General features: G+C 41.2%; 1 long non-coding RNA gene across 1 annotated transcript; it reads right to left on the bottom strand.

The window, feature by feature from the left end:
• Nucleotides 1-9,637: 9,637 nt before the first annotated feature.
• Nucleotides 9,638-11,230, bottom strand: LOC100848634 (uncharacterized). Its single transcript, XR_139249.3, has 2 exons — nucleotides 11,024-11,230; nucleotides 9,638-10,292 (listed from the first exon to the last, which is right to left on the bottom strand). It is a non-coding gene; the product is annotated as an uncharacterized lncRNA (long non-coding RNA).
• Nucleotides 11,231-16,157: the final 4,927 nt, after the last annotated feature.

The following is a 16,157-nucleotide window of genomic DNA, read 5'->3' on the forward strand; positions in this document are numbered from 1 at the left end:
TTATCTCCCCATGACTCACAGCATCCCTGTCTTATGCTCTCATTTCAAGCATTTATGGCAGTGGGAGGATTTGTGAGGGTTCTTTAACTTGGAGTCAAAGGCTTCCTTTCTTGATTGGAGAAGACTCCTCTTTGATACCTTTCACCTTCAATGAATTATCAAAGTGCCTGCCTTGTTCCACTTGAACTGGTTGCCATTTTGTTGTACATCCTGGGTTGAAAAGAGCCTGGCTATCTAGTGACACCTTTCTCTTTACCTCAGGTCCTTCTTATAATGCTTTCCCCTTTGATACATGACCTCCTAATCTGTCTCCTTTCTTTTTCTAAAATGGACCGAGGGCAGGGTGCAGATCATCTCTCCAGCCTTCCCATCATAATACTTAGATATGTTCAGTAAAGTGGTGACCTCTAGGAGCCTCCTTTCACTGCTTTTCTCCCTCAGATAAAAGACATCAAGCTGATTCTTGCAGCCTTTAGAAATCTGTTTCACCTTGGGTCACAGGGAATTCACTAAGAGTTTAGCATCATCCTCTGTAATTCAGGTGTTGCGCAGCTCAGACTCTAGACCAACAACAGAAAGCAAGCTTTTTGCACATAACTACCCACATGACCCACCACCTACTCCTACATAATTTCTCCCAACTGTCCTCTTTGTACTACTTCACTCTGTTAAATAAAAGCTCAGAGCATTGTTCAAATTTTCTGATGTCTTTCCCCTTTGAAATATTGAAAGGCCCAATCTGGTAAGTAATGCCATAAAGCAACTATTTTTTTATTGAAAGTTGATATCACTATGAGCCATTCAGTCATTGAAGTTAATTGCCATTCATATAAAATTCTCAATCAATAATAAGAATTTCACTGTAATATAAACCAATTTTTAGGATTACCCTACTGGTTACATGGAATATATGTTAAATAAACCTCTTTCCTGGTCACTTTCTTCCCATAATTTGTCAGTGTGCTGGAAGGAAGCATGGATGATTTAGGAGTCATCTTGACTGGCACAGGGTGCCCAGATAATTGGTCAAATTCCATGTATTTCTCTAAGGATGTTTTTGAATGTGATGGGCTTCCCTGGTGGCTCACTGGTGAAGTCAGCCTAACAAGCAGGAGATGCCAGTTGTATCACTGGATCAGGAAAATCCCCTGGATAAGGAAATGGCAACCCACTCAAGTATTCTTGCCTGGAGAATCCCACACAGAGAGGGCTACATTCTGTGGGGTCACAAAGAGTCGCACACAACTTAGCAACAGACTTTCACCTTTCACTATATAAATCAGTGGTCTGGGTAAAGGAGGTTTCCCTCTATAAGGTGGGTAGTCCTTCATCCACTGAAGGCCTGAACAGAGCAAAAGTCTAAGCCTTTCTTGGGTAACAGATAATCCTCTTGCCTGATGGCCTTCCACGAGTTTTCAGTTTCACAGATTGTTTTCCAGCCTTTGTAATCTCTCTTTCTCTTTCTTTCCTGTCTCTCTCTGTGTCTGTCACTCTCTCATATAAAAGAATATATAACATGTATTATATTATAATTTGAAAATTTCATCTGCCATTTCATGTACATCATTTCCTATGTTCAATCAAATTAAAAATTCAAGATGTTTGTATAAAGTTATTAAAGTAAAAATATAAATATTACATGATACATGTGAAGTGTAAATATGACAAATGGAATGAATTTTTAGAGAATAACTGAAGTTCAAGAGAGAATGCCCTAGCGTGTTCCCCAGCCCTGGCATAATACTTCATTATGCCTTTTCAGAGATTTAGCTCTCAATAATTCGTCTACCTTTCCTCTGTTCAGCTGGAGCTGAACTGTCCTCTTTTCTGTACTGTCCTCTTGGGCACTGAAGATTTTCATAATAGGCTGTGGCTGGTGAGGAATCATGTCTGGTTTAGGAGAAAAGTTACAACGCTGGCTTTATATTACTGTAGACTGTGGGAACACAGTTAATGGAATCTGGATGTCCCATTTCACCAGACCCCTACAATCCTCTAGAATGCTGTATCGTGCTGAAGATTACTTTACTAGGAAATAAATCATTTTTATTCCAATAGTAAATACCAGGTTTAAATTTCATTAAAAAAATGAATGTAAGATACCATTTAAGACTCACACCGCCACATACAAGTGATTGAGAGTAGGTTTGGGAAGGGAGGAGGATCAGAAAACTAAAAGTCTGAAAAGTTGAATACATGCTTAGGGTTTATCTGATGAGTTTGTTTTCTTCTACTCTATCCCAGCATGTTTTAGATCTTTAAAAAAGAGTAGTTTTGAAAGTTTTTAATGTTTATTCTCTGTCTTCTCCTTCAACCCTTCAGAACTCACATCCTGCCATATTACTCTTCACTTCCTAATGTATCAATATATCTCCTAACTGTCCAATTTAGTACATTGATGTGTTGGCAATGCATTTAGTAATAGTCTTTGCATATCTTTCTTATTTCTTCCTGCAATCAGTGTGAGTAATTGACCTACTAACTTGTCTTGACCAAATAATCAGGAAACTTTTCAAGAATGTAGTTAACCCTGTGTACGAGATGGCAAAAGAGACACTGATGTATAGAACAGTCTTATGGACTCTGTGGGAGAGGGAGAGGGTGGGAAGATTTGGGAGAATGGCATTGAAACATGTAAAATATCATGTATGAAACAAGTTGCCAGTCCAGGTTCAATGCAGGATACTGGATGCTTGGGGCTAGTGCACTGGGACGACCCAGAGGGATGGTATGGGGAGGGAGGAGGGTTCAGGATGGGGAACACATGTATACCTGTGGTGGATTCATTTTAATATTTGACAAAACTAATACAATTTTGTAAAGTTTAAAAATAAAATAAAATTGTAGTTGGAAAAAAAATAAAATGCCTTACCTTCAAAAAATAAAAAAGAAAAAAGAAGAGAAGAATGAAGAGGAAGAGAAAGAGGAAATGCCTGAAAGCTTTGAAACAGTCACCAGGTATGCATGTTCCAGAAGTCAGGACATAACATTTTCCTCTAGCTCAGCAGAATCTCCACTGACTACTGTATATTTTTTAAATATTATAATAAAGAGGAGAAGTCAAGTTGGTAGAATAAGAGGTTGTGAAATTTGTCCTTCCTCATACGTGTATATATATATATATATATATATATATATATATATATAAAGTATACATCTACAAATGGAATAATTCTCAACAGAATACTTGGTGAACAATAGTGGAGGACTTTGGACACCTAAAAGGACAAGAAAAATCCACTGATAATCATGCAAAATGAAAAATATAAAACAGAAATGAGGAATCAAAACAGGGACTAGCAACCCTGACATGAAGCTGAAGATGGAGGGGAAAAGCCCATCACAGTGGGGAAATCAGCTGGGACAGAAATGGGCCTTCAGGGGATCAAAGCAGAGGACGGTCTGTGAAAGGCAAAACTAAGAACTGCATGCATGGTCTGTGCCACAGCCCTGCTCACCCTAGCCTGAATCATGTGTTTCCTGTTGCAGAGGGATTGGGTGCTGAAATATGGGGTTTGGAGTGAAGACTCAGGGAGGGAACAGTTGTTCTGAAAAGACAGCCTGAAGGGACAGGAATAAGGAGCTCTACAGTTGGGAAAGTTTGCATATAAAGCCTGGGACACCATAGAAGCTAGGTGTCTTTGTTGAGTGGCGTGAAGGGGTAGGGCAGCCATCATAACCCCTTTCCCACCTGCCAACTTCTTTGGCCTTCAGAGGCACTGGGAGTGGCTCCCATTGAGTCATCTTGCCCATCTCTCAAGCCAAGGCCTCTTCTACATAAGTAGACTCAGTGGTCCTGAGGATTGCCCATCTTAAAACCACATTTGGAATTAGCTCTGAGAGCCTTTGCGCTGCCAGGGGCAGAATGCTAAAGTGTGGGATTAAGAGTGGATCCTGGGAGAGGATCACTGTTGGCTTCACAGATACAACAGAGAGGACAGGAATGAGAGGCTCTGAGGCTGGGAATGCCAACTGGAGGAAGTGTGTTCTGCCTAGGAAATGAGGCACCATTGTTAAGTCGCATGCAAAGGGTAGGGGCACTACAGCCCCCACAGTACATACCAGCCCCTGCCTCTCTGGGCACTGGGAGGGCATCCCTCCAGGGCAAGTGTGCCCCCATCTGTTGCAACTGCCTGCTGGTCTACATCACCACAGGCAATTTGTGCACACTCCCATTGTGGCCGCTGGTCTGAGTAAGTGTGTGCCACTCAGACACTATTTTCACTCTCTCTCATCTGGGTGGGGAACAGATGTCTGAGGGTGGCACACACACACACACACACACACACACACAGATCAGATCAGATCAGATGAGTTGCTCAGTCGTGTCCGACTCTTTGCGACCCCATGAATCACAGCACGCCAGGCCTCCCTGTCCATCACCAACTCCCGGAGTTCACCCAGACTCACGTCCATCGAGTCAGTGATGCCATCCAGCCATCTCATCCTCTGTCGTCCCCTTCTCCTCTTGCCCCCAATCCCTCCCAGCATCAGAGTCTTTTCAAATGAGTCAACTCTTCGCATGAGGTGGCCAAAGTACTGGAGTTTCAGCTTTAGCATCATTCCTTCCAAAGAACACCCAGGGCTGATCTCCTTCAGAATGAACTGGTTGGATCTCCTTGCAGTCCAAGGGACTCTCAAGAGTCTTCTCCAACACCAAGTTCAAAAGCATCAATTCTTTGGCACTCAGCCTTCTTCACAGTCCAACTCTCACATCCATACATGACCACAGGAAAAACCATAGCCTTGACTAGACGGACCTTTGTTGGCAAAGTAATGTCTTTGCTTTTGAATATGCTATCTAGGTTGGTCATAACTTTCCTCCCAAGGAATAAGCGTCTTTTAATTTCATGGCTGTAGTCACTATCTGCAGTAAAGTCTAACACTGTTTCCACTGTTTCCCCATCTATTTCCCATGAAGTGGTGGGACCAGATGCCATGATCTTCATTTTCTGAATGTTGAGCTTTAAGCCAACTTTTTCACTCTCCACTTTCACCTTCATCAAGAGGCTCTTCAGTTCCTCTTCACTTTCTGCCATAAGGGTGGTGTCATCTGCATATCTGAGGTTATTGATATTTCTCCCGGCAATCTTGATTCCAGCTTGCGTTTCTTCCAGTCCAGCATTTCTCCTTATGTACTCTGCATAGAAGTTAAATAAACAGGGTAACAATATACAGCCTTGACGAACTCCTTTTCCTGTTTGGAACCAGTCTGTTGTTCCATGTCCAGTTCTAACTGTTGCTTCCTGACCTGCATACAAATTTCTCAAGAGGCAGGTCAGGTGGTCTGGTATTCCCATCTCTTTCAGAATTTTCCACAGTTTATTGTGATCCACACAGTCAAAGGCTTTGGCATAGTCAAGAAAGCAGAAATAGATGTTTTTCTGGAACTCTATCTTGCTTTTTCTATGATCCAGCAGATGTTGGCAATTTGATCTCTGGTTCCTCTGCCTTTTCTAAAACCAGCTTGAACATCAGGAAGTTCACGGTTCACATATTGCTGAAGCCTGGCTTTGAGAATTTTGAGCATTACTTTACTAGCGTGTGAGATGAGTGCAATTGTGCGGTAGTTTGAGCATTCTCTGGCATTGCCTTTCTTTGGGATTGGAATGAAAACTGACCTTTTCCAGTCCTGTGGCCACTGCTGAGTTTTCCAAATGTGCTGGCATATTGAGTGCAGCACTTTCACAGCATCATCTTTCAGGATTTGAAATAGCTCAACTGGAATTCCATCACCTCCACTAGCTTTGTTCGTAGTGATGCTTTCTAAGGCCCACTTGACTTCACATTCCAGGATGCCTGGCTCTAGGTCAGTGATCACACCATTGTGATTATCTGGGTCATGAAGATCTTTTTTGTACAGTTCTTCTGTGTATTCTTGCCATCTCTTCTTAATATCTTCTGCTTCTGTTTGGTCCATACCATTTCTGTCTTTTATAGAGCTCATCTTTGCATGAAATGTTCCTTTGGTATCTCTGATTTTCTTGAAGAGATCCCTAGTCTTTCCCATTCTGTTATTTTCCTCTATTTCTTTGCATTGATCGCTTAAGAAGGCTTTCTTATCTCTTCTTGCTATTCTTTGGAACTCTGAATTCAGATGTTTATATCTTTCCTTTTCTCTTTTGCTTTTCGCTTCTCTTCTTTTCACAGCTATTTGTAAGGCCTCCCCAGACAGCCATTTTGCTTTCTTGCATTTCTTTTCTATTGGAATGGTCTTGATCCCTGTCTCCTGTACAATGTCACGAACCTCATTCCATAGTTCATCATGCACTCTATCTATCAGATCTAAGCCCTTAAATCTATTTCTCACTTCCACTGTATAATCATAAGGGATTTGATTTAGGTCATACCTGAATGGTCTAGTGGTTTTCCCTACTTTCTTCAATTTAAGTCTGAATTTGGCAATAAGGAGTTCATGGTCTGAGCCACAGTCAGCTCCCTGTCTTGTTTTTGTTGACTGTATAGAGCTTCTCCATCTTTGGCTGCAAAGAATATAATCAATCTGATTTCTGTGTTGACCATCTGGTGATGTCCATGTATAGAGCCTTCTCTTGTGTTGTTGGAAGAGGGTGTTTTTTATGACCAGTGCATTTTCTTGGAAAACTCTATTAGATTTTTAAGAATTGATACATGTATATGTAGAACTGAATGACTTTGCTGTATGCCTGAGATTAACACGTTGTTAACCAACAATACTCCAATATACAAAAAAAGTTAAAATAAAGAATAGTTTGGTTAAGAATATATCCTTTTTCACAGCTTACTTGACTAGTAAGCTAAACATTAGAAAAAAGTTGCCTAGCTACAGTGACTTTGTAAATCTAAATAAACATTGTAAACCTCAATGTTCTTCAAGGTTGGTGTCAAAACAGAGAAGTAATTTCAGACATGAAAAAACATTTAAGGCTCTGAGGTTAATGAGTTGTTGGAGTAAGAAGACCAAGTAGTACACATGGAGAGGTGGCAAAACTTTACCTGGTAAGGATCCTTTAAAATTCCATCCTTCTACACTACCCATGTTTTCAGAGCTGCTATAATTTCATGCAGAATGTGCCACTACATTCCAAAAGTCCTTGGTCTGCAGTATCACATTAAACATAAGGTTACATTAGAAGAGAAAAAGAACAACGAGAAAGTGAAGGGGCAATGGAGCCTAAGAATCTTCTTGGTTGCTGTGCTAGTTATGTCCGTGTCACTTCCCTGCTGCAGCAAGCATGGTGGTGAGGCGATGATGGTGATGGTGGTGATGATGGAGACAATGATGATGTGCTGTCTTCCCAGTGCCATTTCTGTGCCCCAACATGTGCAAATTAAAGTACACACAATCATGTAATTTTTATGCCTCAGATATTTGGCAGTTAACACTGTTTTCCCCATTTCAGTAAAGGGACTTTAATTCTGAGGAGTTAAATAATTGTTTACTCAAATTAGTCAAGCAATAATTAACATGATTCTAAGTTATATAGAAATAATCTTTTTTAAAAAGAGCTTTCTTTCTGTTTTAAACAGTGTATTTATTAATTTAATTTGGCAATGCTGGGTCTTCACTGCTACATGGGCTTTTCTCCAGCTACCATGAGGCAGGGCTTCTATCTGGTTGTCGTGTGCGGACTTCATGCTGAACTGACTTCTCTTGTGGAGCACAGGCTCTAGGGCGCTTGGACTTCAGTAGTTGCAGCATGTGGGCTCCGTAGTTGGGGTTTCTGGGCTCTAGAGCACAGGCTCAATAGTTGTGTCACATGGGCTTAGTTGCTCCACGAAACATGGGATCTTCCTGGATCAGGGATCGAACCCATGTCTCCTGCATTGGCAGGCTGATTCTTTACCACTGACCCATCACGGAAGATCAGAAAGAATCTCTGATATTACTCAAAATTCAGACAGCATCGATTGTGGGAGCTGTAACTTTAGGATCAAAGAAGGATAACAATAAACCAAAACACAATATGCTATGGCTGTAAGTGCTTTTAATAGGAAAAAAAAATTTTTTTTTACCATCACAAAAGAGAATTGTAGTTTATTCAGAAAGTGGAGAACAAGTAACGATTGTCTAGTTGGTAGAAACCCCTGCTCAGGTGACAGACAGTCACAGAAGACGGAGAGAATCTTCTGATGGTGCCCGGGAGGAGAGCTGCTGCTCTTCCCTCTGAAGCACTGTGTTTTCTCAGCTGTCTTCCCAGAGGCAAGTGGTGTAGCAGCCTCAGGAAGGAAACCTCTGGCTGTCAGGAGTCCCCACAGGCATATTGCTGGCTGAAAGATGCAAAAGCTTCTTCTGTATTCATGACTTGCTTTGAAGAGAAGATGAAGGTGGAGCTGTGGAGCTGAATGAGTCAACTGCAAATATGGTGATGAGGAGAACAGGGGTGGTGGTGATAGTGGTGATGATGGAGACAATGATGACCTGCTGTCTTCCAAGTGCTATGTATGAGTCTGGCATGTGCCACCTGAATTATACACATTCATTGAATATTGATTCCTCAGAAGTTTGAAATGAAAATACAATTTTCCCTACATTTTACTAAAGGGACTGAAAACCAGGAGAGGCAAATATTTCATTCCTGAAGCCACCAAGTGATAATTAAGGAAATAACATGGAATTAAAATTATGTAGAAGTATTCCCTGCTTATTTAACTTATATGCAGAGTACATCATGAGAAACGCTGGACTGGAAGAAACACAAGCTGGAATCAAGATTGCTGGGAGAAATATCAATAACCTCAGATATGCAGATGACACCACCCTTATGGCAGAAAGTAAAGAGGAACTCAAAAGCCTCTTGATGAAAGTGAAAGTGAAAGTGGAGAATGAAAAAGTTGGCTTAAAGCTCAACATTCAGAAAACGAAGATCATGGCATCTGGTCCCATCACTTCATGGGAAATAGATGGGGAAACAATGGAAACAGTGTCAGACTTTATTTTTCTGGGCTACAAAATCACTGCAGATGGTGACTACGGCCATGAAATTAAAAGACGCTTACTCCTTGGAAGGAAAGTTATGACCAACCTAGATAGCATATTCAAAAGCAGAGACGTTACTTTGCCAACAAAGGTCCGTCTAGTCAAGGCTATGGTTTTTCCTGTGGTCATGTATGGATATGAGAGTTGGACTGTGAAGAAGGCTGAGCACCGAAGAATTGATGCTTTTAAACTATGGTGTTGGAGAAGACTCTTGAGAGTCCCTTGGACTGCAAGGAGATCCAACCAGTCCATTCTGAAGGAGATCAGCCCTGGGATTTCTTTAGAGGGAATGATGCTAAAGCTGAAACTCCAGTACTTTGGCCACCTCATGCGAAGAGTTGACTCTTTGGAAAAGACTCTGATGCTGGGAGGGATTGGGGGCAGGAGGAGAAGGGGACAACAGAGACTGAGATGGTGGGATGGCATCACCGACTCGATGGATGTGAGTCTGAGTGAACTCCGGGAGTTGGTGATGGACAGGGAGGCCTGGCGTGCTGTGATTCATGAGGTCGCAAAGAGTCGGACACAACTGAGCGACTGAACTGAACTGATTCTTTGATAAGACTCAAAATTTAGACAACGCTGCTCGTGAGAGCTTGAACCTTGGCATCAAAGGATAGAAACAAAACTTGAAGATGGTATAGTATTATTAAAAACAATTTTGAAAGAAAGGAAACATTTTTGACATCACACAAAGGAACTGTACTTTATTTGAGATGAGGAGGATAAGCAACAGTTGACCAGCTGGTAGAAATCCCTGCCCAGGTGATAGACAGACCCAAGAGAGGGAGAGAATCCTCTGATGGTGCCTGGAAGAAAAGTTGCTGCTGTTCCATGTGAAGCTCTGGGATGCTTTCTCAGCTGTCCTTCCAGAGGACAGCAGAACAGCAGCTTCAGGAAGGAAACCTCTGGCTGTCAGGAATCACCATAGGCATACTGCTGGCTCAAGGGCGGAGAAGCTTCTTCTGTATCCACGGTAGGCTTTAAAGAGAAGATGAAGGTGGAGCTGTGGAGCTAGGTGAGTCAGTTGTCCTCATCCTCTCCTGATCCAGATAAAAGCTGATGCTGTTACTTATACTTGGGTGGGCACTTCTGCTGGCATTGTTGGGGAGGTGGCACAGGAGGGCATTTCTGCTGGCACTTTGGAGGTGGGCAAGGCTCAGGGCACTTTGGAGGTGGACAAGGCTCAGGACACTTTGGAGGTGGGCAAGGCTCAGGACACTTTGGAGGTGGGCAGGGCTCAGGGCACTTGGGAGGGCACACTACTGGAGGTGGCTGGCAGGGCTGCTTGCACTGCTGCTGCTGATAAGACATCTTTCTGGAGTATTAGAATCTGAAAGAAATTACACGACAGTGTTCACAACAAGGAACTGCTACAAGGAGAAAATCTGAGCTTATGTAATACCATCAGATAGAATCTCTCTAGTCTCTAATGTGCTTAATTTCTTCTACTCTTTTTAACAAATTTCTGACTTCTCCCTCATTAAGAGAGTTTTTAATTAGTCAGAAGAAAACCTTCTCTCATACAATTATTACAAAATTTGTTTTTTGTTTGAAAGAACCAAGCAATATTTTTAATTGTTACTTTGATTTTATGAAAATAGCATCTTTAAGAAAACCCATCATAAGTTCTGAAATTCTGTGTAAGCTCACAAGCAACTTCCATCATCATTATCTCTCATGAAGTCCAAACTGGATTACTTGTGTACAGAGCAAAGGTTCACCAAGAAGGATACAAGGGTTCTCCGCCTTCTAAGATAAATGCTTCTCTACCAGAGCAGAGGGATACCAAAAAATACAGAAAACGGAAAAGTACTTTTGTCCTTACCTCTTCATGTCAAAAACTTCATATTTATTTTATTTTTCAATAAGATAATTCAAACATTGTACCAGAAACTTAATAAATACAATATATCATTGGGCTTAAATTTCAAGTTCCTATCAACCATCAACAAAGTAGCATTAAACACAATTATAACTTTGGACACAGCATATTTGCTCTCTGCAGCATAAATTCAACATTGGGAGCCCCAGAACAAAGTAGAACCGAAGGATCAGACTCACCAGTTCTCCAAAATCAATCGGAACTTGAGTAGCAGGAGGATGGTGGTGGTGCAGCAGAGGGCCTTTTTATAGGGCTTGCTGCCCCTCCCAGGGGAGGTGGAGCTGCCAAAACTGGCCTGGTTCAGTCATTTCCCAAGCAAAATGCAAATCCATCCATAAGTGGCTTGACAGGGACTCTGAAAAGAGGAAACATCCTGCTCCAGGATGGAACATAATCTCCTACTGGATTATGTTCTCATGACTAAGAGTCTCTGCCTTAGCTCTCAGGGATTTTCAGCAGTGGGAGGATTTGGCAGGTTCTCCAACTTGTACTCAAAGGCTCCCCTTCTTGTTTGAGGAAGATGGCTCTTTTCTATCTTTCGCCTTCTTTGAGTTATAAAACTTCCTATGTTGTTCCACTTGAACTGGTTGCCATTTTGCAGTACATACTGAGTTGAAAAGGGCCTGGCTACCTGGCGACAGCCTTCTTTTTACCGCAGGTTCTTCTTATAATGGTTTCCTCCTTGATCCATGGCCTGCTAATCTAAGTCTCCTTTCTTCTTGTCCTGTTTGGACTTCATGAGAGATAATGATGATGGGGATTGCTTGTGAGCTTACACAGAATTTCAGAACTTATATGGGTTTTCTTAAAGATGCTATTTTCGTAAAATCAAAGTAACAACTCAAAAGATTGCTTGGTTCTTTCAAACAAAAAACAGATTTTGGAATAATTGTAGTGCCTCGAAGACCTGAATAGAACAAGACTCACCCTCTCCTGGTAAGAGATAATTCCCCTGCCTGTTGGCCTTCAGCAGGGTTTTGGCTTGGTAGAGTTTGAATTTTCCAGCTCAGTAGCCTTCCCATCATGATACTTAGTGTTCAGTGAAGTGGTGACCTCTAGAATCTTCCTTTCACTGCCATGATCCATAAAAAGCAGGACATCAAGCAAATTCCTCTGACCTTTATAAATCTGTTTTACCTTGGATCACAGGGAATTCAATACGAGTGTAACATCACCTATAGTAATTCAGATGTTCCAGCAGCTTAGACCCTAGACCAACAACTGAAAGCAAAGCTTTTTGCTCATAACTGCCCAACTTGACATACCACCTGCTCCTACATAATTTCTCCTAAGGGGCCCCTCTTTATTTCTTCCACTTTTGAATAAAGTTTAGAGAAGTGTTCAAAATTTCTAGCTTCCTGCCCCTATGAAATGATTGGAAAACCTAGTCTAGAAAGCAATGCCATTCAAACATCTAATTATATATGAAAGTTGAAATCACTTTATTAATAATTCATTCAGTATAGCTAATTGCCATTCATGCATAACATCTTAATCATTAATAATAATTTTATTATACTTTCAATTCATTTAAAAATCCATTTTAAAATGTTAAAAGATTTTCCATAACAGTCACAGTGGAATATAAGTCAAATGATCCTATTTCTTTCTCTGCTTTCTTCATTAAATTTGTCAGTGTGCTGGAAGGTTTGATAGTTCATTTATGAGTGAATTTGACTGGCACAGGGTGCCCAGATACTTGGTTAAACACTATCCTGTGTGTTTCTCTAAGGCTGTTTGTGGATGAGCTAAGAGGAGCCTGGCAGGCTATAGTCCACAGTGTCGCAGAGTTGGACACAACTGGAGTGACTTAGCAGGCACATGCGATGTTTAAATAAGTGGCCTGAAAAAAGAGGTTGCCTTCTATAAGGTGGGTAGTTCTCAACAGTGCATTGAAGACCTGAATAGAACAAGACTCACCCTCTCCTGGTAAGAGATAATTCACCTGCCTGTTGACCTTCAGCAGGGTTTTTGGCTCGGTAGAGTTTGAATTTTCCAGCTTTAGTTATTTCTCTCTTTTTCTCTGTCTCTCTGTGTGTCTCTCACTCTTTTTTTATAAAATATATATGCACTGTAATATACAATTTCATGTACATGATTTTCTGGGGCCGATTAAATTAGAAATTCAAAAAGTTAGTATAAATTGAAGTTAAACTATTAATATTATGCGATACATGTGATCTGTAATTTTGGCAAATATAATGAGCCTTTAGGGAATAACTAACTTTCAGTGAACAATACCCTAGTATGTTTTCCAACCCTGACCAAAGATTTTGTTTCTGCCTTTCACAGATTTATCCCTCAATGATGCTTCCACAGTTCCCTGTTCTTTCCCGGAGCTGAACAGTCCTCTTTTCTGTGCTGTTCCCTTGGGCACTCAGGCTTTTTATGGTGAGCCTTGGCTTTTGAGGGTTCCTGTCTAGTTTAGAAATAAGTTATAATGCTGGGTTTATGTTACTGTAGAATGTAGAAACACATTTTTAATGAACTCAGGATGTCCCCTGTATTCCTCACTCTTACGCTTCCTTAGACTGCTATGAAGTGCTTAAAATTCTTTATCAGGAAATAAATATTTGTATTCCAATTAAACTTCAGGTTTAGATTGTGTGAAACAATAATAAATGTAAGATACCGTGTAAGACTCACACCATCACATACAAATGATTGAAAGGAGGTTTGTGAGGGGAGAGAGAATCAGAGCACTAAAGATCTGAAATCTAGGGTAATTATGAACTTAGGGCTGATCTGATACTTTGCTTTCTTCTACTCTTTCCCAAGATGTTTTGCGCTTCTAAGAGACAATAATTTTAAAATTATGTTAATGTTTATTCTCTGTCTTCTCCTTCAATTGTCCAGACACCTCAGCTTGCTGTATTACACTTTGCTCCCCAGTGTATACCTCTTAACTCTCCAACATTGATATGCTGACATGTTGTCAATACATTTACTGAATAGTCCTTTAATATCTTTTCAAATTCTTCCTGTGGTCAGGAGGGCTGACTAATTGTTGCCATTTAAACATCTAAAGTAATATTGGTAGATCTCCCTTCCTTGTCTTGGCCAAATCATCAGGATGCTTTTCAAGAATGTGGTTAATAGGAGAATGAGGAGGAAGAGGAAGTGGAGATACATGAAACCTGTGACAGAGTCACCAGCTATGCTCCAGCAAATAAAGGATTACTGAATCAACCCATCATCACATCCGTTAAACAGGTTAGGTTCCCTGAACTGTCACTGTTCCTGTCAATAAGGAACAGCTTTTGACCAAGATTACCACTGAGCATGATCATCCAGGAACAGAGCCATCACTATAGCACCTTCAGGATTAGTGTCTACAAGCAGTGTCATCACCAAATGGTTCATGTAAACTATTGAAGTTGCTACTGTGTACTAAGTACCTGACTGCAGTCATAATACATGTTTTATACTCAATAATGGGGACCCAGAAAGTTAAGAGGAACTAAAAAGCCTCTTGATGAAAGTGAAAGTGGAGAGTGAAAAAGTTGGTTTAAAGCTCAACATTCAGAAAACTAAGATCATGGCATCTGGTCCCATCACTTCATGGCAAATAGATGGGGAAACAGTGGAAACAGTGTCAGACTTTATTTTGGGGGGCTCCAAAATCACTGCAGGTGGTGACTGCAGCCATGAAATTAAAATATGCTTACTCCTTGGAAGGAAAGTTATGACCAACCTAGATAGCATATTCAAAAGCAGAGACATTACTTTGCCAACAAAAGTCCGTCTAGTCAAGGCTATAGTTTTTCCAGTGGTCATGTATGGATGTGAGAGTTGGACTGTGAAGAAGGCTGAGCACCAAAGAATTGATGCTTTTGAACTGTGGTGTTGGAGAAGACTCTTGAGAGTCCCTTGGACTGCAAGGGGATCCAACCAGTCCATTCTGAAGGAGATCAGCCCTGGGATTTCTTTGGAAGGAATCATGCTAAAGCTGAAACTCCGGTACTTTGGCCACCTCATGCGAAGAGTTGACTCATTGGAAAAGACTCTGATGCTGGGAGGGATTGGGGAAGGAGGAGAAGGGGACGACAGAGGATGAGATGGCTGAATGACATCACTGACTCGATGGATGTGAGTCTGAGTGAACTCTGGGAGTTGGTGATGGACAGGGAGGCCTGGCGTGCTGCGATTCATGGGGTTGCAAAGAGTCAGACACGACTGAACGACTGAACTGAACTGAACTGAACTGATATAGTAAGATGAGACAGTAGTAGCCATACTTTGATGTCATTTCCCCTGAGTATGCCATAAGGACTTTCATAGCCTCTCTCATCTCAGGGTGGGGCCAATCCTCAGGGTAATTTGATCCACCGTGATAAGCCTACTGCTTTAATCCCATCAAAAAAGCATGCTCTTATCTATTCTGTTTATTGGTTTACCATTTATAGCAAAAAAAAAAGGTGATAATAGTACCCTACATTTCATCAGGCAACCTACTGCTACATTTTGTCCATTATAACTCAAGATTTTTCCTCCATTCAGTCTTCAAGGTTTATAGTTACATATTGATCCACCACATGAATACTGTGGATTCATATGCCACATTATTATGCAGCTCTGTAGGGAGTGTTTCCTAGATTCCATCTGTTAGCTAGTTAGAATAGGAAAAAGGAGTCCAGAATGGCAGTGCCTAAAAACAAAGAAGGGAAAAGCCAGTGAAAATAGAACAAAGGAAGGCCTGTGGACCAGAGTGAGAACCTCAGGTAAAACAGACAGCCCTCCTGGCTAGCCCAATTTACATAGGGCAGGCTCAAGGGGAGGAGAAAAATCATATAAAAAGAGGAGCCAAAGTTGAGCCTGGGGGCTGTCTTCTCTTCACATCATTTGGGTTAGCCAGCCCTCAACCTGGAGGATATATTTTCCTTTGCTTGCCAAATAAAACTGAGCTGTAAGTACTTATTTAACATATATGCAGAGTGCATCATGAGAAACACTGGGCTGGAGGAAGCACAAGCTGGAATCAAGATTGCCAGGAGAAATATCAATAACCTCAGATATGCAGATGAAACCACCCTTATGGCAGAAAGTGAAGAAGAACTAAACAGTCTCTTGATGAAAGTGAAAGAGGAGAGTGAAAAAGCTGGCTTAAAACTCAACGTTCAGAAAAATGAAGATCATGGCATCTGGTCCCATTGCTTCATGGCAAATAGATGGGGAAACAATGGAAACAGTGACAGACTTTATTTTCTTGGTCTCCAAAATCACTGCAGATGGTGAGTGCAGCCATGAAATTAAAAGACGCTTGCTCCTTGGAAGAAAAGCTATGACCAACCTAGACAGCATATTAAAAAGCAG

This window comes from Bos taurus, chromosome 3 (assembly GCF_002263795.3).
Source record: "Bos taurus isolate L1 Dominette 01449 registration number 42190680 breed Hereford chromosome 3, ARS-UCD2.0, whole genome shotgun sequence".
NCBI classification, from domain to species: domain Eukaryota; kingdom Metazoa; phylum Chordata; class Mammalia; order Artiodactyla; family Bovidae; genus Bos; species Bos taurus.